Source organism: Drosophila biarmipes, chromosome X, assembly GCF_025231255.1.
Source record: "Drosophila biarmipes strain raj3 chromosome X, RU_DBia_V1.1, whole genome shotgun sequence".
NCBI lineage: Eukaryota > Metazoa > Arthropoda > Insecta > Diptera > Drosophilidae > Drosophila > Drosophila biarmipes.
In genome coordinates this window covers 10,775,512-10,800,658 of record NC_066611.1, presented here as the reverse complement: position 1 = coordinate 10,800,658, position 25,147 = coordinate 10,775,512, and the positions used below count along the sequence as shown (strand labels likewise).

Sequence of the window (25,147 nt, the reverse complement as noted above, 5' to 3'; positions counted from 1 at the left end):
CTAGATTCTGGGGATGACGGGTGGAGGCCCATGATTCGGGGTTGCCATTCGCAGCACTTGAAAAAGCAAACTAGGAGAAGGGTCGCTGTTTGGGCGCCACTTTGCGCCTTGATTTCTGCACTTGCCAGTTGCATCTTGTTCTTGGTTGGGCTTAAAGTTGTGGTTATATGATTTTAAATATCATATAGCTACCTTATTTATATGCTACTAATCATTGTTTCCAAATATATTAGTTTGAATTGAACTGTGCTACCTGTTTGGGCGCCACTTATTGCATATATTATAGAGATCTATCTACGTATTTTATTTTTAGAAATATTATTGATAACTATTTTATTTATTTTAATAGAAACCACAATCTTCCATAACGATGAAACTACGTTCCCTGTTTGGGCGCCAGTTGACCAGCAAATGTTTTATACACCCAAAAGTACCATCAATCATTATATAAACCTGTTACAACATGACTGATTCAATCTCCGCTCCAACCAATGTTTGTGGATTTACGTCTAAATTAAATATAAACATTTTCCATGTTTGTTCAATCGGCTTTGGAAATAATTTGCAAGCCCGAACTGTGCTACATGGAATTGTGGTGCTTGGAACCCTCCACACTTTAAGCACTGCAATGCTATATGCATATCTGCAACCGACATGGGTGTGGGCGAGTGCGAGGGGCTGGTTGGTTTAAAAACTTTCACATGACTTTCAGGAATAAGCACTTATTTGCGATGGTAAAATCACTAGAGTAAAATGAGTGAGTTCAAGGACCAAGCCCCTGAACGAAAAAGGCCCCACCTGCGGAAGGCCTGCCGAGAACCCTTCCCTCGCAACGCATTGAACTTGTTTCGGAGACGCCCCCGCCCGGCGTGTACATAACCCCGTTTCGTATTTATCAACGACTCATCATTGTGATGGAGGGCGCCTGTCAGCGGGCCGCGCCCCGCGTCGAATGTGTATTAAGCCGCCGCCCCCCGGGGGAACTGGCAGCCGGGGGCCGGGAGCTGGGAACTGAAAACTTGGACCTGAGCCACTCCCGGCGGCCTCTTTTGGGAAACGGGCCCCCAGAGCCCCGCGCCCAGCGGCGCCGTCGTCTCCTCCACTGGAATCTCAAAAATGGCGTGCCGAACAAGAATTAAGCAAATAAACTTGTCAACACATTCAACTTCATTATCGAGCCGAGGCCGCTCCCCGTTGGTCTGAAACTTACCCGTCTGCAGGGCTCTTGTGGCTTTCACTTTTTCCGCCGCTCGGTTTTTTGGGTACTCGGACTCGGACTCGTCCTTGGGCGGCCTGCAAGGAGGAGGGAAAGTAAAGATGAGAAGAGAAATTATGACCTGGCCCAAGCTGCGAGATCCCAAAATGGCCGCCCAGGAATATACATATGCGAATATTTTGCGGTTTAATTTAGAGTGCCAGCGGGCAGGCAGGGAATGAGCACGAGTCAAGGGTTCGGGCGGGACTCCCCAAAAAGATTCACAATCACGCGCCCACTTTGCTAGCCGCCGGCAAGGACGCACACTTGGAAAATCTCCCACAAAATCTTACAAATTCCTCGGAGCACGAACTCAATTCTGCCTTGGATTACATGCTAGTGGTAAGTGATGTCTCCCTTTAAACCTCCAAATGATGAATCTTATCCATACTTTATTCATTCAGTTTACTATATATATCATTCATTTTTAGAGGAAAAGTTTAAGTTCTCCAATCATAAAGTTCTATAGAAGTGCCATTTTGGGTCTTCTTATAAAGCTTGTAAGAGATATCTTTATTACATTAAAGTAGTCCAAGATCACCTTTCTTTTCTGTATGGTATTGGAAATAAGTAGGTATATCCCGACAAAACACCTTACATAAAAAGTGCGAGTAAGTGCGCCTTAAAGTATGTCACTTCTTTTTCAGATTAAAGACACTTTGGGCTCCGAAAAGCCAGCGAGGGAGCAAGCAATTTTCAATATTCCACGGCCCGAGTGCCGAATTCAGATAAATCATGAAACTTTATAGTTTTACAAACAGTTGGACACACAATGCCCAACATAATCAGGCGAAGCAACAGTGGGCATCAATTTTACAGCCCCCCGAGCGGGGATCCAAACAATTTGCGCAAATATTGTTGTTTGCATATCGAACCCTTCTCGCCATGGACCATCCACCATCCACCATCGACCGTCCACCGTCCACCATCCGCATCCACATCCACATCCAGCCTGGACCATCCACTGGCACAATGAGCGAGGCGAGCAAACAAATTTATGACCGTCATAACGATGGGATGGCCGGAGTCGATTGGAGTCCGGCAAACACGGGGCCGACAAAATGTCTATAGTGCTACATAATAATCATAATAATAAATAGCAATAAAAGCGCTACAAAGGAAATTAAATTTCTGTATCCGCAAAGAATTTCGAAAGTGCACACAGGAAACGACAGCGGATCTGGGGTTTGGTTTTCTGAGGCCCCGGCCCACACTTTGCGGCCCTTAAATTGCCCATAAGCTGTTTAACTGAGTTATTAGGGCCTCGAGTTTCGAGTCCCCGTCCCCGTCCTCGTCCCCGTCCGCATCCTGCCGACCCCAGGTTCTTGAGGCCTGGCAGGACAACTCCTCGAGTGCCGGCGCAGGGGCTGCCGGCGCGGCAGGATGGCTATATTAATGTTAATTAATGTTAAATGCCTAGGCGTTTTGAAAATCATTTGCAATTTGGCCAGCACCGCTGTCCAAGCACCCGGAACCAAGTGCACCGCTCAAAATTGATGAGAAATTGCGCTCGTTTTGGATGAGCTATCATACTCATTTAGTAGAAAGTGTGGGGAACAAGAATTAATATTCATAACTTTGGATATTTCGATTGCTTGTGTAGGGGAATATAAAAGTTCTGTATATGCACTGATTTTATATGATATGATATGTGATATGATATATGATATGATATATGATAAGATATATGATATGATATATGATATGATATATGATATGATATATGATATGATATATGATATGATATATGATGTGATATATGATATGATATATGATATGATATATGATATGATATATGATATGATATATGATATGATATACGATGCGATATATGATATGATATATGATATGATATATGATATGATATATGATATGATATATGATATGATATATGATATGATATATGATATGATATATGATATGATATATGATATGATATATGATATATGATATGATATATGATATGATATATGATATGATATATGATATGATATATGATATGATAAATGATATGATAAATGATATGATATATAATATGATATATAATATGATATATGATATGATATATGATATGATATATGATGTGATATATGATATGATATATGGTATGATATATGATATGATATATGATATGATATATGATTTGATATAAGGTATGATACATGATATGATATTCGATATTGCATGACATGATTTGATATGAAATGATATATTTTATGATACATCATATGATCTAACGTGATATGATAGCATATGATATTATTTGATAAGTGAAATGATATCATATATGATGTGATATAACGAATATATTATTGATATGTTATATCCCAATAAGTTACTTATATTATGTTTAGTTTTTTAGTTTAGTTGGACTTTTCCATTTCATATTTTTATCCGTGTTATTTCCTGACAGTCCTCGTCGACGCCTCCAATGGCTCATCACCATCATTAATAATTCGATAATTAGTTCGAGTTGTGAAGTTGACGCCCGGCCAGTGCGCCTCCCGCAGGATGTAGATCTGCTGGGACCTTCCGTGTTGCTTCTGAAGGGTCAGTCGGGGATGTCCTTTGAGGGACCTCAGCGAACAGTGGCAAACCAATTGAGTCGCATTTAACGGGCTGACAATGGGGCTCGCATACGTGTGTGTATAAGGCGCTTTGTTCCACTCGGTCGGCAGTCGTGGGCGGTGGGGCGTTGCCCCTTGAAAAGAGAGAAAGGCGGGGGCGTGGCCGGCCATATATGACGTGTGACAAATTTTTGCGGTTGGCAAAGCCAACGAGGGTCGTGTATTGTAGGTGGCAAATGTGTCTCCTCTCGTCTATGGCCGGAAAATTGTCCAACATATCCGGGTAGCGTTGAGGTTGGCTGGCCATTGTGCAAAATGATGGTGCCACCACCAGTCGTCCGAGGGGGGGAGGGCAAGAGACCGTTTTACTTGCAGTTAAATAGGGCGGAAAAATAATTGAACCATTATCAGGCAGCCTGGCGTATCCGGAACCGCACCCGCCCCGCCACACACACAGTGCACTAGCCGAGAGTTTGGTGAATAAATTGCGAGCTTGTTTCGCTTTTGGTTTATTGTGCTTATTACAAAATATTTAACAGCCGCCAAGGAGCAGAAGGAGCCGAGGGAGCTGCCACGCCCCTGTCACACAGTGCAGCTCCTTGTACTTCCTCCTGGCTGGCTGAAAATTGTTGCCTCATTGTACAAATTTATGTTAATATTTTAAATTTCCGTGCTGGCTAGCGAGGAGCGAACGCCCCCAGTTGTTTGTTATTGGCCTGGATGGCCTGAGTGTCCTCGGTGTCCTGGGCGTCCTGAACGCCCCATGTCGCTTGTAAAATGTAATGTAATTTCTACGCTGCCCGCTCTGGGGCAGGACGAAAAGGACTCGGGTCCCGGGACACCCACGAACACTTGTGATGCCGGAGAGCCGCTTAAAGAGGCGGCCATATTTTTAAAAAGCCGCAAACTGCACTGACAGTCAGCGCCACTGCAAACGCATGTGTAGTGGGATTTTATAAATATTTAAGGCTCGTATTTTATGCGCATTTTTCATGCACACGGAGCAGCTTGAGCGGACCAAGGACACCGGCCAATGGACGTTCGGCATCATTAATTAATCCCAAAACGTTGATCCTGATGGACCGCAGAGGCGAGAATTCAGAGCCCCAGAACCACCGGGAAACCGCCGCCCCCGAAACGGGCTTTAAGTGCTGGAAATTCAGCTGAAAGTTATGAAGGGAAAATGGAAAATGGTGAAAAATAAGCGGAGGGAAAGCGCTAAGGCTGCCGGGCTGCCGGGCGGCTGCATTGTGTGTGCTTAAACGGCACGTCCTCCGTATTCCGCCCACCATATTGCGGCATGTTGTTGCGTTGAGCCTCATTAAGCGCACTTTGTCCCGCCGACTGTGTCCATTTAAAGGCAGCTCCTCGGCCACCCCTCTCCTCGTCCTGCTCCTCCTCCGCCTGCCGATCCATTCCTTCTCGTTTGCCATAAATTATTTTTAAATGCATACTTATGTGGAATTTTGCCACGCGCTGCCGCGACAACTTTTCATAATTTTTATTTACATGATGCGGTTGTGGGCGATGGCTACGGAGGTCCTGCTCCTGCTCCTGCTCCTGCTCCCGCTCCCGCTCCTGCTGCTGCTCCTGGTCGTGGTCGCGGTCCTGCCGCGCCAGGATGCCCCGATGGCTGGCTGAATGCCGGCAGGCAGGATTGAGGGCCGCTTTCAGTGGTGGTGTGTAACCGCATTAAAATGATTTGTAACGAGCGATGGCGGGCCTGTCTGCAGCCCGATGGCTTTGCAAAACCAAAAAAAAATAAACGCAGAAAACAGAAAAGCGGGCAAAAAATAAACGGACAGCCAGGATGTGCCGGGGGTGTCCTGCAGCATTCACCACACGCATCACTTGCCACGGCGCCTGCAGCTGACTCCCTGACATCACATCCTGCGACGTCCTGTGACGTCCTGCGATGTCCTGCGACGTCCTCCGTCACGCGACCCTCGAATGCCGTCGCATTTCAGCCGGAGGTCACTCGGGTCGGCCGATCAGGAGGTGACGCTGGCTCCACGGGTTCGAACGCGCCTTAAAGGGTGTTGGCGGGAAGGGAGAGGGTTCTTAAAGGGCTTCATAAAACTGATTTCCTCTATTTATTCCCATGCGCTGGAATATTTATGAAGCCACCTCGAACCAAGTCAATCGTAGTTTGGCCAAAACTAGGCGTGCAGCTAAAGGATGGACAGCTTTGAACAGCTCGCTAAAAATGCTAAAAAAATGTGGTATTTTTGTATGGTTTTTCAATCATAGTTTAGTCAAATCAGGGCGTACAGCTAAAAGACCGACAGTTCTGAACAGCTTACTAAATATGCTAACGATCCCCATCACTTTCACTTTGAATTTAAAACTTTTCAGGTTTGAATGCCAATAGATTGGAAATCAAGCGACGAGCTGAACGAGGTATGACATTCCTCATTCTGACAATAATTTTCATTTTTGCAGCCAAAAAACGGAACTTATGGAGAAAAATGGGCCTCAATTCCGGTATTCAGATTTTGGTCAAAAATACGATTTTTCCTTCCGGTTTTTCAATCGTAGTTTAGCCAAATCAAGTCGTAGAGCCAAAAGACCGACTGTTTTGAGCAGCTTGCTTAATGTTCTACCAATCCGAATAATTTTAAGAATAATTTATTTTTTGACAAATTTTCGCATATTTTGTATGGGGTGCATCATGATTTTTTGCAAAAAATACGAAAGTTTAAAAATTTTTAGGTTTTAATGCCAATGGATTGGAAATTAAACGACGAGCTCGGCGAGGTATGACATTCCTCATTCTGACAATTATTTTCATTTTTGCAGCCAAAAAACTGAATAATTATTGGGAAAAATGGGCTTCAGATACGATATTCAGATTTTGGTCAAAAATACGATTTTTCCTTCCGGTTTTTCAATCGTAGTTTAGCCAAATCAAGTCGTAGAGCCAAAAGACCGACTGTTTTGAGCAGCTTGCTTAATGTTCTACCAATCCGAATAATTTTAAGAATAATTTATTTTTTGACAAATTTTCACATATTTTGTAAGGGGGTGCATCATAATTTTTTGAAAAATTCTAAAAATTTAAAACTTTTCAGGTTTGAATGCCAATGGATTGGAAATTAAACGACGAGCTCGGCGAGGTATGACATTCCTCATTCTGACAATTATTTTCATTTTTGCAGCCAAAAAACTGAATAATTATTGGGAAAAATGGGCTTCAGATACGATATTCAGATTTTGGTCAAAAATACGATTTTTCCTTCCGGTTTTTCAATCGTAGTTTAGCCAAATCAAGTCGTAGAGCCAAAATACCGACTGTTTTGAGCAGCTTGCTTAATGTTCTACCAATCCGAATAATTTTAAGAATAATTTATTTTTTGATAAATTTTCGCATATTTTGTATGGGGTGCATCATGATTTTTTGCAAAAAATACGAAAGTTTAAAAATTTTTAGGTTTTAATGCCAATGGATTGGAAATTAAACGACGAGCTCGGCGAGGTATGACATTCCTCATTCTGACAATTATTTTCATTTTTGCAGCCAAAAAACTGAATAATTATTGGGAAAAATGGGCTTCAGATACGATATTCAGATTTTGGTCAAAAATACGATTTTTCCTTCCGGTTTTTCAATCGTAGTTTAGCCAAATCAAGTCGTAGAGCCAAAAGACCGACTGTTTTGAGCAGCTTGCTTAATGTTCTACCAATCCGAATAATTTTAAGAATAATTTATTTTTTGACAAATTTTCACATATTTTGTAAGGGGGTGCATCATAATTTTTTGAAAAATTCTAAAAATTTAAAACTTTTCAGGTTTGAATGCCAATGGATTGGAAATTAAACGACGAGCTCGGCGAGGTATGACATTCCTCATTCTGACAATTATTTTCATTTTTGCAGCCAAAAAACTGAATAATTATTGGGAAAAATGGGCTTGAGATACGATATTCAGATTTTGGTCAAAAATACGATTTTTCCTTCCGGTTTTTCAAGCGTAGTCTAGCCAAATCAAGTCGTAGAGCCAAAAGACCGACTGTTTTGAGCAGCTTGCTTAATGTTCTACCAATCCGAATAATTTTAAGAATAATTTATTTTTTGACAAATTTTCGGATATTTTGTAGGGGGTGCATCATAATTTTTTGCAAAAAATACGAAAGTTTAAAAATTTTTAGGTTTTAATGCCAATGGATTGGAAATTAAACGACGAGCTCAACGAGGTATGACATTCCTCATTCTGCCAACTATTATAATTTTAACAGCCAAAACACTGATGTTTCATGCGCAAAATGGGATCCAGATTTCAGTCAAGAACTTAAGTGCTGTATAATGTTTTAAAGACATAGAAGTCAATCTTCATGTTTAATAGTAAAATAAATATTTATCCATTTAACCAATTTCTGGTGCTGCGATTAGGCCAACCCAGAGCAATCTGGCTCAGACACAAAGCTGTCTCCTCGAGCCCGTCCTCCGCTCGAATAGAATAGTGGCAAAAACATGAGTAAAGTATAAAATATTAACACACTCTGCGACACCGAACTTTCGAGGAACTTCTTGTTGTGTCTGGAATTTTTAGTGAAGTAAACACTGTGCATATGGCCGTAATCCCAAGTTCAGCTGGCCGAGTTGCTCGTCGAGCGGCTTCAGCTGGTCGAGTGGGTGCCTGCCCCCCTCCAGCCGTCCGCCAACCCACCCACCGTAATCAATCTAATTATTATCAACTTTGCATTCGCAAATCCGCCTCCGGGGCCCCCCGTCTGACCCTCTCGGCGCCCTTTCGGAGTCTGGATGCCAGGGCCACCATATGGCCGAGTCTGCTCGGTTATAAATAATGCCAGCGAGCATATGCCGGGCTAGAGGGGATATTTGCTCACGCAGTAGATGTAATGCTGGAGCAAGTGCAGACGCTTTCCGTGAAGGCTCTCCCCTATCAATCGGTTTTTAATTGAGTTTGCTTGTGCGGGATTTTTCCATTGTGCCATCCGATACACTTGCCAGACTCGCTCATTTCACCTTGCTGATGACATCCTAAGAGTCCTTCGCCTAGACAGGGAATTGCCTTAATTATTTATATTTAGGCTGTGGCCCGGCTCTGAGCTGCGTTCGCCAAAAGTGGAAATGATAAACTGGTGAAATATTCAAATGCGATGACACACAGCCCCCTTTCGGGCCCATTCGACCACTCAATCAACCGCATCGATCGATTTTCAATCTCAGCCCGAGTGGAAATTGTTATGAAGTTCGTTTATTTATTTATTTTCCTTTCTGCACACTGTTGCAGTTCATTTCGCATCTTTTCCTCTGCATTTTTTGTGTGTTTTTGCACTTTGAGCTGCACACTATTATGCACGGCAGCTGACTTCTGCCTGTGGCACTGCACTCGATGGATGGGCCAACACATGGCCGCCAGTGGAGCACATAACTCTGCCATTTAATTACTTAAGCAATCCTTGGATATGTGGCAAATTTGCGGCGATTTGCTGGGATTTTCCAGGCCAATCTGTGTGCGAAACTTCGAAGGGAAAAAACTGCGTGAAATGCAAGAAATTGCACTGATAAATCTGTGAAAGGCTCTCGATTTGACCAGGTGAAGAGCAAAAGTGCCCGAAGGCCTTGCTTGCAAAGGGTTTGAATGGCAGCCAAGGGGGCTTGTTCAACGAGCTGGGCTCGGGGCAATTCCAAAGCTAAATTGATATTGTTTTTATTTGTTTTGCGTTTAAGAAAAAAAACTTGAAGGCCGGGCGAAATTCAAAATCAGCCCAAGGCTGAGAGGGAAACCTGTTTTCATACTGTTTTAAACATGAAAATGGGGAATAGAAAAGGGGGTTAAAGTTTGTTTTACATAGCTATAAAGCATTTGTTTGCTTGGAATTGTGGGAATAATATACAAATTTTAGTTAAATTTTGCTTGCCCCAAAATTATTGATTTTGCGGCCTAGAAACCAGGGCCAAATTAAATTTCGGCTGCCGGCTCTTTGATATTTTAGCCTTCCACTAAAGCGCCGAGTTGAACAAAAGGGCGAGCAGCAAGCGGCGTTTAATGTTAACGCTTTGTTGCCGATGTTGGCCAGCTCCCTTAACCCTTGGCCGCCCCCTGCCCCCTGCCCTGCGCCGCTCCGGCTGGCTCACATAATTTAAATTCCATGCCAGCTTCGCTTTGGTCGCTAACCAAGCTGTTTTGCCATGCGACGCACATACAAAATGCCAAATACAAAATACAAAATGCGCCATAAACGAAAATGGCCGTCTGTGTGTCGGTGTCTGTGTGCCCGTCCACATGTGTGTGTTAGCCGCCGTGTGCGTGTTAGCCGCTGAAACTGGAACTTCAATTCAATCAATTACGCGCTAATGCACTTCAAAGTATATTCCTTTATACAAAACAATATCGTGGGCAAACAGTGCCTGCAAAAAAATGGGAGCCACGCCCACCCGCTGACCCAAACGAAGTCAAACGTCGGATTATGCAGCTGCACTGGGAGAAAAGGGAGTCGCAGTTGGGGAAATATTTAAAAAATATATAACACTACTATATATATTTTAAAATCATTATCTATAATTTATCTGCAACTTTAAATTTGCCTTTTATTTCTTGCTTCTAATACCATCATTTAAAAATCTGATTTTTAATGTACTACAAACCAAATATTATGCATTTCTATATACGATTTTTTCACAAACATACCCATGCAAATTATAATATATAAATATTTTATATCTTTTCTTAACGTTAAACAGAAAAAATGTATTGTTCCAAAATACTTCCTTACCGAGCCTTGATTTTAAATATATATATTTTTTATATATATTTTTTTTATCTCGTGTTGACATGTGCAATATTGTCTTAAATATAAAACGCTACTAAATATAGTGATTTCCTAAATCATAATACAAATTAAATATTAATTTATATGCATTATATTATATTTCTTTTATTTACCTTAACTACCTTTTAAATAAATGATAAAAATTATTTTGAAAAATATATTTTTCCCATTGAACTGCCTTATATTTTAAATAGCTACCCAATTCCTCCCAGCAGAAATATTCCTTATTTATGTTTAATTTTACTACTATAGATTTTCTTCGAGTGCACCAACGCGCCAGGTGAGCTCCAGATGAAAAAGGGGCCGTTGCGTGAGATCTTTTTGTTTGCCGGCTCGGATGTCAGCTGGAGGTGGCCGATGAAGGGTGGGGACGTGGTATGGGGCATGGGCAGATGTGGGTGGCAGCTGCCTAACCCTTGTAACCCGTGACCTTTTCAGCACCCACTCCACCCCGGCCCGCCCACCGGTGTGGGTGCCATTGTTTGCGTGCGTTGACAGGCGAAAGGAAAATCCATTGAAATTCAATTTAAAGAATGTTGACAAACGTTTGTCATGAAAGTGCGATGCCAAAAACCCAACACGCTTGCCATTGGCTCGGCGACAGCTTAAAGAGACCCCCGGCCAGGTGATGATTGCCAGGCACTGCAATGTCATGGGAAACTCTCGGATCAGCCCCGAAAATCATTTAATCTGACGAGAAAAGCCCGAAGGGGATTTTCACAGGGGCTCATTACGGATTGGTCTGTCATTCGATCCACTTAATGCCATGCAACGGGCTTAGGATTCCATTAAAATATGCGGAAAGAGTGAATTCAACTGATTTTCAAACAGGTGATTGTTGAACAACACAGCATAGATGGTCAAAAATGTTGGTATAAGCTATATTTTCTAATAAATACAGGTTTTTAAGGATAGTTTTTGGAAGTGGTAGCAATAGTATGAACTATTTGTTACAGCTTTAGTTGGAAATTTTAATAAATTTAATTATTTATTATTATATATATTATTATTGATAAATTCAGGTGCATAGGAGTGTATATATTTATTGCTCAACAAGGCACTTTGTGGTAGGAATTTATGTTGCCATAGAACACCTATTATTACACCTATGTCAATTCCAGCCTTGTAGAATACCCCAGCATTGATTGACCAGGCCTGGCAGCACAAAGTTGTATTTAATCAAAAGTCCTGTTTGCAAACACAGGCCAATATCGATTACACATCAGTGGCAGGAGCAGATCCACGGCACACTATCGAAGGGCCAACAACAGCCCTCAGCCATCAGAAACAAGAACGGTGCCCCCTGCACCGCACTCATCCCAATTGGTCATCACAATAACTTCAATATATTATATTACCTAATTACAGCCAACACTTGGTAGGGTCTTCCCAGTCCCTGTCCCACTTCCAGTCCCCTGCTGCTTCTCATGGAGCACATGCCGTGGACCCTGGCGTGGTCAAATCATGTCGATGAAAATTTGAAGCTTTTAAACTACTTCAAACACAGCATAAGATAGACACTCGAGATGGGGCTGGTGGAGTGGTGGAGTGGTGGAATGGCGGCTCGGAGTGATATGATGGAGCACTCGGAACAAAGGAAGCGGATGGGGAGGGTGAGGGTCCTGGCTGAAGGGTCCTGGCAGGCGAAGCGTTGACAGCGTTTGAGCCAAAGGAATCAACTCGGGGCTCTCTAGTTGACTCAACTTCTTCGTTTGCCTTCCTTGTGTCTGTATGCCGGCTTCCCTTTCTTCCCCTTTTGGCAGTCCGCACAAAGAAGGCACATATCACACCTCCAGGACGGGGAAAGTGTGTGGCTGTGTGTGTGCTGGTTATGCCACAGGGATCTCAAATTAACACTTGAAACGCAATGGGGCGAGGAGGCAAAGGACAAGCTCCCGATGTCCTTAGGAGAACCAGAAACCCGGCGAGAACCTGAGAATCCAAGGAGGAGGAGGATTGGGCGGCTGAGTGGGCTTCCCCGGCTCTCCTTTCCTTTCTTTTTTCCCTGTGGCTTGTTACGAGCGAATCGAGCGTATGACTTAACAAGTGTTCCAATCTGCAAGGACGCACTAATACCCGCACTCACACACACTCAGGCGCACACCCACACAACGCGGAATGTCCTTTACGAGTTGTCATCGGTTTTGCTTTTGGCCCAAAACATTCCCGAAACGGGATTGGCTTTGTTAGTGTTGCCTTTGCCTCTTGCCTTTCATTCGTTTTAAAGCATTTTTTAACACTTTGCCCGCCCATTACGCGGGGGAGAAAGTGGCGGCTGAGCGCCAGGAGAAAGCGGGAAAGGCGAGGAGAAACCCGGGGAAAGACGGGGAAAAGCCAGAAGGGCCTGTATGTGGTAATTGCCACAGGCCTTTAGCGATTTTCCTTCGCGTTGGGGCATCGTTTTCCATTTTTGTTTGCACAGCTGCCTCATCCCTGAACACTTTTATTATTTATTTTCTTCTTCCTTTTTTTATTTTTATTTTCCATTTTTATTTTATTTTTATTCCTTTTGGACCACCACCGCCGCCCTTTTTGATGTGAGATTGTGTTTGTCTTTGCCACAAACAAACCGACGGCACTGCGAGTTTATCTACGAGTGTCGTCTGTCGCTGGTATGGTCGTGTAATACGATTATTCGCTGGATTTGCCAAGAAATTCCCATTTTTCAGAGCCTGCCTAGCCAGCAAATCTCCCTTTTATTCGGGTTTTTGGGACCAGAACGGCCTTATCTAAGCGCTACAGTGAGGAATGGAAATAATTGATCTTTAGCATCAATTTCGCATAAAGATTTGCCAATGCCATGAAGGGGAAAAAATGCAGAAGAAAATGCCTTTTCAAGTTTGAAAAGTGCTGTAACATTGGGAGTCTTAATAGAATATTATTTTTTTTTATATGTATAAAACTCTTACCAAAACCCAAGGAATTATTGCATAGCCCAGAATGGAAAAACTTTAATTTAAAACTTGGTTGATGTCATGACTATTTGGCGCCCAACGTGGGGCTATTCAACACTTTCGACTTAAAGCGCAACAACACGGAAGGGAAATTGTTTTATAATTTTTATCTTTTCAGTTAACGCTTAGCATTCGATGTCAAGCCGTAAATTCACTCTGACTTCTGTAGCCTTCGACTCAAGACATAATAAAAAGGCCCATTCTGACCATAAATATTAATGTGTATAATGCTTGCAGCATTTTGTTGCCTAGTCCACACACTGTCATAATAGTAGTAATGTGCTGCCATAATATTGACTAACCATAAAGGGCTTCGCGTGGCAGCGGGTTAAACCAGGATGTTAACCTCTTTCTGGAAACCGATATCAGATGACACATTCGCGGGTTAACTTTGCCCGCTTAACTCGACGGCCTGTCGCGCATGTTAACTGTTTGCCTGGCTTTGGCCAAGTCTATTTGCTGTCGCGGCCGGGAAAGCCGAGAAAGACTTATTTGTGGGCCTTGGCAGCACTTAGCGGTGTTCAAACAAGCCATTTGCCACCCCGCTTTCTCCGCTTTCTCCTCCAGAATCGTGCAACTCATTCACCTTAGCCTTGGGCTCAGTGAGTTGGCTTATGTGTCTAGACTCTCTAGACTCTAGGACTTCTCCATACCATTCAACTTGGACTGCGTCTTGGAGCTGCCCCCCCGCCATGCGGAGTCCCACGCGACTTGTCAATCAAATGGAGACGGGCGAAGGCATCAATCAAGCTTGCCAATCATCCATCAATCAATCAAACCAGCTGCTGCTCGTCTCGCCCTCCATCTTTTCTTCGTTTTGTCTAGCCAAGAATTGGGCCGGAGACATAAATAAAGAAAGAAATTCCATTTCTGCTGATTGTCGCGATGCGTCTTAATCCCGGAATGCCAATTTCGGAGGCTTCTCTGGGTATTATTACTTGTATCTCCGCTATTTACGTAGATTTAATTTTGATGCGTTGGCCAAATGCAGGCACAATCAATTGAAATTCATCATTCATCCGGTTTTGGCGAGGGTTGGGGCCCTGGAAAATGGGGAGTGTCGCAATCACAACGCACCCCATCGCTCATCAAAGCTCATTAGAGTGCGGAAAAGTGCCCGCGGAAAAGCGATGATGGAAAATGGTGTGTCTGCGTGTGCAGATGTGTAGGGCTGTGCAATCGAGGGGAAAGCGATGACTAAGTGCTTGGTGGGAAATCGGCTAAAATGTAAATTGATAAGACAAGTGCTAAGATGTGGCTGAGTCGATGGGTTCCTCAAAAAGCGCTAGGAACATCATATGGTAAGTAAGAAATTTATTTTATTATCTCCTCTTAAATTATATTCTATTTTCGGTAATTAAAGCCAGCCGAAACTATTAAATATTAATAGAAAAGTATAGAAACATGCGACTAAATTATTTTCAAAACCATTAACTTAATAAATAAATAATATATCTATTTGAAATGCCATGTAAATGCATTATTTGTGTTGGTAATGCAGTTTGCCATTTTGGCGGCCGTCCTCCAAAATGTATGATTATTTTCTGATGGAAATTGCATCTGGAGGAAGGCTACAATACCCGACACAAATAACCGAGAGCGCGAAGACGTCTCCCCTGATTATTTGTACGCCATTGCATGGCATTGATACCGCTTGGGATGTAATGCGGTATCCTGGGGGCAGAGTGGGACTTCCAGCTCATGACAGCTACTTGCTCGCCCGCTTGACTGGGCCGGGACATCGGGACGACGCCTTGAAGGAGTCAGCCTTTCAGAGCTAAGAACAATGAGACAACGACAACGACAACGGCAACGGCAACGGCAACGGCAACGGCAGAAATGGCGACGACAACGACGGCTACCTGACAACCCTGAGGTGTGTCCTGTCTGCTGCTCAGCGCCGCTCCTGCTGCTCCGCATCCTTGTTGCGCACCTCCTTCCTCCGCCTCCTTATCCGCCTCCTTCCTGCCAGAGTTGCCCCCCAGCGGACTGCTGCTCGTCTGTTTGCTTGCCAACTTGTTTGCCTGCGCCATTGAGTTTTCCATTTCATATTCAAGGGCAAACACAGGGCGAGTGCTGAGAACAACAACGACAAGCCGAACAAGTGGGCCTCGGTGAGCTCCCAGTTCCGACCTCAAGATACCCGCCTTTTCGAGTCTCGAGATGAGATGGAATCGAAAAATTGATATTGCCCAACTTGTTAGTTGCTCAATTGACCCACGTTGACTCGGGCAGCTGGCTTCTCTTCTTTGCTCGAGATTATCAGGTGCGAGGTATTTCGGAATTTCGGAATTTCGGTTTTCGATTTTCCTTTTTTAAAGCAAATCGTATACCCTTTCACAAGAGTATACTTTTTGAAACGTTGGCAACCCTACGCACTTGTCAAATAAAAAACTATGTATGCTTTATAAGATGCATAAAGCTTCAGTAACTAACTATTTGGACATGAAATATTTTATATATTTTTACGGATAGTGCAAGAAATATATTAGTTTTTAAAATATATATATTAGTAATACCCATTTAATATTGTGACTTGGAAAAAGTTTCCTCTTCTATATGAGATGATCCTATGATGATTTTACGTGTGTTTCTCCACCTCAGGAGCCCTTGCAGCCCTTCCTTACCCAAAACACCCACATATCATGTGAGTACGGGGTATGCCAAGACGTAGTCCTCAGTCCAACCCCCCTTCGGGGTTTAAATTCGCCCTGGAATCCCCCTGCCCTCCACCCATGAGCCGCGGGCAGTGACTTGAGCTGAGTCGACTTGGCGACTCTTTCAATTGCGCTATTAAAAATCATTTAGAGTCTGACAAATAAACAGCTGCAGGGCGTCCTGTTTGGATAGCACCCTGTTGGGCCCAGCAGCCCCCACTCCGCCCCTGGACTCCTGCCCTTGGCTCAGGTGGGCTGAAGGTCCTTGGCCCGGGTCCCGGGTCCCGGGTGTCCTTGGTGGGGGGTGGCTCTGCTTTGGTCTTCTTTTTTTTGGGAATAGATTCCTAACAGCATTTAATTTCAGTGGCAACGCAATTTAGAGATATTTTTTTTTGGTCGAGGGCGAAGCAGCAGCAAATCAACAAAGAAAACATTTTTGTAGCGGCCAAATGGAAATATGGAAATTAAAATGGAATTAAAACATTTTTTATTTAAATAACACACACGCCGGGGATGGGCTAGGGAGATATTTCTATTTCGCTGTTGCACAAGAAAAGTTAATAAAATATGCAACGGCGAAATAAGAAAATGGCGAGCAGGGCTGAAATAGCAAGCGCGGACTACTATCAAAATACAATGCAATGGGGTGGAAGTGGCGGTGGCAGTGGGCCGCCTGGGGGGTGGTACAGTTGGGTTTTAGTGGGTGGCTTAGGAGGTATTTCAAAGGGGTGCTTCAAAGGATGCATCCGCTGGGTTGACTCAGCTGTGCGCCCAGCGAAATTCCCACACATCTCTGAGACGGCAGCAGGGGCTCTCGGGTGGGTGTGAGCTTGCTCTCCATTACAAATTTGATAGTGTTTGCTCTGCCATAAGTAGGGTGCAAAAATTAGTTAGTTCTCTGCCCGAAAGTTGAGTTTGGCTAGCAGGTATTAAGTAGCTAATGAAGTATCTATGGCTGCCGGATTGCCAGGGCTCATAAATAATTCCCTACTCCTTCCCTTTTTTGGGCCACACGCAGCCAAGACGCAAAATCAATAGACATAAGTACACCCCCTGACCTCGTTTTGGGCTTATTTCCCAGGTTGGAGGAACTATTTAAAGTATGGAAACGCCGGCGAAACGCTGTACACGAAAATAGAACATTATTAATGGGAATAAAGGCAGCCGGAAGAGGTCGATTGCCGCGCTATTAGGGGTTGAATGGGTCTATAAATAAAACCGCCCCTTGGAGTAAGGGACAAACCGAAGATACGAATTAAAAAATTAACCATTTAAGCGGGGGAACAAATACTTAGAGGGGCACTGCACTTCGCATTTGAGGCCCCTGCGAAACGTATTTTTAATCCGACAGCCCACGCGGCGTATACGCAATGTCAAATATGGAAGGCGAGCGCATATGTGTGTGTGTGTGTTGACCTAAATGGCTGGGGGCCGGGGGTCGGGGGTCATACGGATGTTATGTGGCTGACAGGCCTGTGACTTGTGGACACTTCAGCTGGCACTGGCAACAACAAGTGGAGGCTGCGAAACCGAAACTAAAACAATAGCAACAGAGACCATTTTCGTCATTTGATTGTTTTAAATTTTGCATTAGGCCTTTGTCATCCTGTTTGTTTACGTATTTATTTGCTATCTGCCCCGCCGCTGCCGCTTTCTTTCCTCCACCACCCCGCTCTCCATTTCCATTTCTATTTCGGTTTGTTTATTTGTTTGTTAGCCCACTGTTTGGCCCGGCTTTGGCTGTGCATTAAACGCAATTCGAATTAGAATTTGGCTTTGGCTTTGGCCTGTCGGTCCAACATCTGTATAGATTGCCCCAGCGTCTGCCGTATGTATCTGCATACGGGGAGCCGAAACAAGCCAGCGGCGTTTGGCGGCGATTGGCAGTTTAATTGGCCATTTTGTATAACAATTTGTAGTCGTCGCTATTTGCCTTCGCCTGGTGTGCCGGCAATTTGCGGCCTGTTTTGCTCTCGGGCCGCAGCACTGGGGCCTGCGATATGGCCAGCTTTGGTTAAAAATTTAATGAAAATTCGGGCCCTGCCCCGGCTGTCTGTGCAGTTGTTGTTATGAATCAAAATTTGGATACGCAATGAATTGGAAACGTTTCGGAATGAGATAGCCGCAAAGCCGATGCAGAGGGAGAAACTGAAAGATATCAGATTTTTCCATTTTAGGAAGCTAAAAAAATCATAAATATTAAAAATATCCCCTACAAACAATAGTATTTAATATATAATTTCTTATAATGATATCCTGATTTCTGAAACTTACTTTAATTTAATTTTAAGTATCCTGATATTATCAAAATTTGTATTAATTTTAGTAAGCTGAAAAAAATCAAAAATAATAAAAGTGTTCAATACGAGACATAATTAATTAATAAATAATTTCCTAAAATGATATCTTGATTTCTAAAACTAATTTTAATTTAAATTTAAGTATCCCAATATTATCACCTGAAAAAAAAATCACAAATCATTGAAATATCCCCTACAAGAAAATATTATTAAATAAATAATTTCCTTACACAATATTAATAATTATAAAAAATGCGCCTGCAAAAAAATAAGATAAAGTAGAAACTTCCCTTAATGATTTTTTTTAACTATTTCTAATTTTAGTATAAATATCCTGATATTTAAGACAAGTATTTAAAGAAGAAAAAATATGTTTCCATAGTAATCCAAGTACCAACATTACTATAGTTAAGCCATAACAGTCAGTACTTTTAGTCTCTTTGCGAATCTGAGTATTGTAAGCACTTCGAATATTATAAAAATTAAATAAAAAATTTCTGTTCCCAATTAATTGTCTGAATAAAAGTATATCCCCTATTTTTCGCAGTGCCCCACAGACGGGGAAAGTGAAAGCGAAATAAAACTGGCAACTGGAATTGAATGAACAACGGATTCGGCCAAGGATTCATGGATCAGAGAGCCAGTCGAGCCGGATGATTTTGGGCCAAGGCTGCGGGGCTATTAGAGATCCAGTTCGGCGCTCACGAGCATATTTTAATTAAATGCCTCGGCATAAAAATATTTTACGCATCTGGCTGACAGAGACGGATAGATTATATGGTATTTGGTGTACAGTACAGTATATATACGTATGGCGGCTGCCTGCGGACTATCGCATTAATGCAGCTTAATTACGTGACATAATTTAGAAGGCGATGACAAAACGGCGACAGGCGACGACAATTCGCCTTTGTTTACGGCCAGCACCCGTTCCGTTTCGCTCCGCACTTTGGCATTGTAACTTCTTTTTATAGCGCTACCTGGTCCAGGCATAGATGCCATCCCCAGGGCTTCCACACCCCCCTCGGAAAACCAGCCATTTCCCAGCTCATGTCCTGAATTATGAGGCGCTCTCCCCCGGCTTTCCCACTCACTCACTCGCTGGCAGTTATGCTAAGCTCTGCAAATGAACATCATAAATAAAGGCCCTGGAGGGGCGGGAAGGGAGCGGAATAGAGTGGGTGGTTTTGGGCCGCAGCAGCGCCGAGGCGCACGTGAGACAATGTCGAACAACACCAAAGAAGGTAAACTTTAACTCAAAATACATGACACAACTTTCTGGTTACACCAGTGATCGAATAGGTAATACCAACTAAGACACATTTAGGGTATACTTCTTAATATGGGATATGTGAAAAAATATGGGATGACAATCAAGTAAAAAACTCATGTCAACTCAAAAAGTCAAGATCATTAAAAATAGTGATTAAACAAAAAAATTACAAAATGTCTTATAATGTAAAGCATTTTCAAAAACTCCCAAAAGTATGCAGTAAAAAGGAATATTGCAACCCACCGAACGTATTTTAAGCTTAAATTATATTGTAGCATACTTTTTAGGTTCTTTTAAAGGTGATTACAAACAGTGTTACGCAGATTGCAGCATACTTTCAGACACCTTTATAGGTGATGCTAAAACTGGGTTATACTTTAGCACAAACTTAGGGCCCAGCATGCCGCACTACACCTCTAGCTGTGACTAAAAGTTGGTTTCGAATTGCGCGCATGTTTAAATGTTGTTATGAATATGACAGCCGAGAAGGCGGGGGCATAGCAGGCGGGGGTGGGCGTGGCACTGATGGGGCTGCCAAATCAACCGCACGAGTCTCCCCGAGCAGGTGGAGTGCGAAATGCTCATGAGCATTTTTGCTTTTTTCTTTCTTTGGTTTCGGCCCGGTTCTTCTCTCATTTCGCGAATTATTTTCGTAATAACCCCCTGTAGCCCGGCGAGAGCCAGAAATACCGCCTGTCGCTTGTAAGACAACTTCCGCTAATGCAAGCGCCCGCTTCCGTTTCCGCCCGGCCCGCCTCGCCGCCATTCCGCCCCTCTTTAACGCTCGGGTTCTGGCTCGGGTTCCGTTCCGCCTTCCGCCCCAGCAAACCCCCAGCTTTTCGCCGGTTTTTGTTTCACTTTCGGCTCATTTCTTATTTCACTGCCATCGCCATCGCTCGAGTGCCGAGTGTGTTTGTGTTGGGGTTTCTGTTTGTTTTCTGCTTTTTAGAACCTATGAAAATGCAAATTGTGTTAAATGTTGATGTGTTTGTAATCAAAGCCCCGCCCCCTCCACCGAGCAGGGGCTAACGAGACGAGGAAAAATATCAGCCATAGCACCCAGTGACAAAAGACCAGCGACGGTGGCGTATACGCTATATGGGTTGTGGGGCTGGGGGGCGGTTTGGAAATAACATTTCCAATTACCCGAGTTTATTGCCAGCGATGTGAGTGGGGAGCGCTTCCAGGGGGCCTTCGCTCTAGATCTAATCGGACTGTAGGGGCTTGCCAGCGCCTCTTCCTTTGTGATTCCTCAAATTCCGCTTGTTGGCAAAAATTTATCCTAATTATCAACGACTCTTATTGATTAAATCCACTTGAAATAACTAAGGATATGTGATACATCTAGGGGAAGATTGGGCTTCATTTAATAAAATAAAGGGAGATGCAGTTTAAAAAATTAGTTGATCCTTAGTGGTTTTTAGGTACTTTAAATTATTGAAAATATACGGCATTTCCACAGAAACTACTGGGGTCTTGAGATCTTCTTTGAATATCATTTTAGCTGCCTAAAAGTATGCAGTGAATAGGTGAACTAAAAATATGTTACTGCCTACTTTTAGACACCAAAATTTTTTTTTTTTTTTATTAATTAACATCTTTATTTAATATAATCCAGGAACAGATCTAATTAAAGCCTTTAACCTAAATGTTTTCTTAAGTAAATAATCTCTTAATTATAAATTATAATTAGTTTTCAACTTGGTATATAGGAGTAGATCAAATTACGACTAGTTTCAAGTAAATAATATATTCATATTAGTCTCTTAGGAGCAGCCCAAAATGTCTTCTTTTGAGCCTGCGAATTGGGATAGCCCCCTGTAATCTCCGGGCTAGACGATTACGGTGGGCAGTTAGACGGTCGTTGTACCTGCTTGAGAAGAACGATATTTGGTCTTCAACAAGACTCAGGTTTAGGTCATTGTGAAGCGTTTGGCCGCTAACGAACCACTCACAGCCAGTGATTTGTCTTAATGTTTTGTTCTGGACGGTTTGGAAACGTTTTCGGTGGGACGCAGCCGCCACTCCCCAAATTTGGATTCCATATCTCCAAGTTGGTGCGATGATTTGTTGATAAATGCGCCGCTTGCATCTTAGAGATAGTTTGCTTTTCTTGTTTAGCATCCAGAATAATTGGTTCCGCTTTAGGTTGCACATTTTGACGACTCTGGCAATATGTTCTCGGAAGGTTAGGCGTTTGTCCAGTGTGAGGCCTAGGTATTTCGCCTTAGTCGCTTGCTCTATGTCCACATTATTAATGTGGACCACCGGAGTTGTTTTTCGGCGTAACGTAAAGCAAACGTTTACGCATTTGCTTTCGTTGATTTTGATATTGTTCGCCGTGGCCCATTTCTCGAATTCGTTGAGGTAGGTTTGCAGCGTTTGTGAAGACTCGGTCTCACTGTTCGAGGAGCTGAGAAAGCAGACGTCGTCAGCGAAGCTGGCCAGCAGCATTTTGCTGTTGTCGTAGGTCATTTCTTCATAGCTTGGCTTGGGGATGTCTGCTGTAAAGATGGAGTACAGTAGCGGTCCTAAGACGCTTCCTTGGGGAACGCCAGCTGTAATGGCAACATTTGCAGAGATTGCGTCTCTGGACTGGACGCAAAAATCTCTGTTTGTGAGAAACGATCTGATGAGCTCAAACAGGTTGGCTGGCAGCGCTGTTTTGACTTTGGCTAGTAGTCCCGGGATCCAAACTCTATCAAATGCCTGTTGTATGTCAAGAAAGATGCCGTTGCAGTATTCTTTATTGTCGTAGGCCTTCAGGATGTGATTGACTACACGGTGCAATTGCTCAATCGTACTGTGGCCGGCTCTGAATCCGAATTGGTGCATTGGGATAGTATCATTGTCTTCTAGGTGTATTATAAGTCGGGAAGCTATCAGCCTTTCCATTACCTTCGATAAAGAGGGCAGGAGGCTGATAGGCCGGTAGGAGCATGGATCCTGTTCCGGTTTCCCTGGCTTTAGAATCATACTGATTCTAGCACTCTTCCATTTTTTGGGAAAGTATTGCACTCTAAGTATCGCATTGAATATCAATGTGATAAGTAATAGTGCTCTCTTGGGAAGGATTTTAAGTACTGCGTTGCTTATTAGGTCATGACCTGGCGCCTTTCGACTTTTGAGGGTACGTATCATGTTTGAGACTTCTTCCAGACGGATATGTCTTATTGGAGGTGACATCTGGAAAGGGCGCTGTAGTATTTCGTTTATTCTGTTGATATCCTCCTCGGATGCGAAATTAAACGCAGTGAATCTGTCGCCAAGGTGTTCCGCAAATGTTTGTACTTGCTCTTCTAAGGAGCGACACCAGTTACCATTGCTGTTCTTCAGAGGCGTAACTTTCTGTGGCATTCTTTTTACTTTTTTGGTAAAGGACCACATATTAAAAATGGAATCATTAGAATAGTCCATATTGGTCAGCATATGTTCGAATTGCGCATTTTTCAATTCAGCCATGGCAACGTGAAGCTCTCTGGCGCATCTATGCCATTGAGCTTTATCCTCAGGACTGTGCGTTCGAATATAACGTCTTCTCAGTGCTCTCTTACGGACTAGAATCTCTGCAATGTTTGGGTCAATTCTATTCGAGTGGCGTATGAGGGCTCTGCCATGATTGTTTGCAGTGTACACGTTTGCACTCCTCGCCGCATTTGTTACGTTGGTAGTGAAGAGGTCTACAGCGTCGTCAATCTCAGCAGCAGAGTTGAGCTCAATGTTAAGGCGTATCGATCTACATAGTTCTTCCTTGAAAACAGCTACATTTGTGTGTTTGCTAAGAAGTTGTCTACGTTGAGTGCATTGTATGGCTTCTGTTTTTAATGTAGTGATGAGAGATAGGTGGTCCGATTCAAGGTCCCAGCTGTCTCTGATGCTTAGCTTGTCGTGTGGAATGTTGCGATAAATTGCAAAGTCTAAACAGGATGGTCTTCGATTTACTGCGCTTGGATAGTATGTTGGTGCTCCAGTCGCCAGGATGTTGGCGTTAATTGAGATGGCGCTTGCGGCAAGTAAGTTACCTCGGTGACAGGTGATCGCAGAACCCCACCATGGATGTTTGGCGTTCCAGTCTCCGCTGATAAATGATCTTGGGAAGTTGAAGTTAGCGAATATGTCATCAAATTCTGATTGAGTCCAGCTGAAGTTCGGAGGGCAATAGATTGATCCGATGAATATTTGTCCTATACATGTTTGGATTCTGGCACCCACGATTTGGACTTTAGCATGGACGATTGGCTCGATGGGAAAGTGATTGATCTTTTTGTTAACCAGGATTGCAGCTCCACCCCTGTGGCTGCCGTCAGGTAGATTTGAAGTGTAGACTTCATATCCAAATAGTTGAAGGTTGGATGTCTTCGTTTCAGTGAGAAGGAGAATGTCAATATTCTCTCTCTCCGCAAGGTGGCCGATTTCCGTCATTTTGCCGGCAGCACCTCGCGTGTTCCAGGTGAGAATTTTTATTTGGGACATTGTGTAAGTTGCGCGTTAATTGCAACCAGCATCTTCAGCATCTGGGCTTGCATGGCGTATAGACCCTCGATAGCTTTTGAGAGCGATGCAACTGCCATTTCTAGTTTAGATTCTTGTGCATTTTGCTGTTGTGACACATCTGGGAAAAAGTGCGCATGATTTTTTGCACCGTAGTGATGTTGCTGTTGAATGGCGTCCTGTAGCCTATTTGTTAGGTTTCCTGGTCGTTTGTTTTGTTTTTCCGTGATTGGATTTGCATTTCTGGCTATTTGAGCATAAGAAACTCCATTTTCATAATGTTTGGGTGTAGAGTTATTGTTTATGCTCACTTTTGGGGTTTTCTGTAAATTTTCGTTCATTTTGAGCAATTTTTGATAGGATTTGCAGCCACGGAAGTTAGCTGGGTGATTTTCACCACAGTGAGTGCAAGTTGCTGGTGCTTCTTTGCTTCTGGGACAATCTGATGATTTATGGTAGTCACCGCAAGAGACACAGATAAAAGGTCTGTAGCAATATCTTGCAGTATGACCAAACGATTGGCATCTCCGACATTGCACTATGTCTTGTGCTTTTCTGGCTACTTCAAAACGGACGCGTTGGCGACATAGAGATCGTAGTTGGAGTATATCTTTGTTATTTAGATTCTTTTCTACATTAATGAAGAAGAGGTTCATCTGTTCACCGCTCTTGTTGCTTTTTGGGTTATATATTGATAGAACTTTATGCCCCTGTCTGAGTAATTCCTCTTTGATTTTATGATGGAGCTGTGAATGGTGTAATCCTCGCACAACAACTCTGAATGGTTTCTCGTCTTTCAATTGATAGCAATGGAATTCAATTTTCAGGGAATTTAGTTGTCGTACTACAGCCC

General features: G+C 43.2%; 1 protein-coding gene across 4 annotated transcripts in view; it reads right to left on the bottom strand.

Annotated features, from left to right (window-relative positions):
* LOC108025875 (zwei Ig domain protein zig-8) overlaps nt 1-25,147 on the bottom strand; it is a 163,749-nt gene that overhangs the window by 120,162 nt on the left and 18,440 nt on the right. For 3 of the 4 annotated variants that reach the window (XM_050887230.1, XM_050887240.1, XM_050887242.1), the window contains exon 2: nt 1,211-1,293. The exons of the other annotated variant lie outside the window; for it this stretch is intronic. The gene's annotated coding sequence lies outside the window, so the exon portion shown is untranslated. The remainder of the gene's footprint in view (nt 1-1,210; nt 1,294-25,147) is intronic. 4 annotated transcript variants of the gene reach the window in all.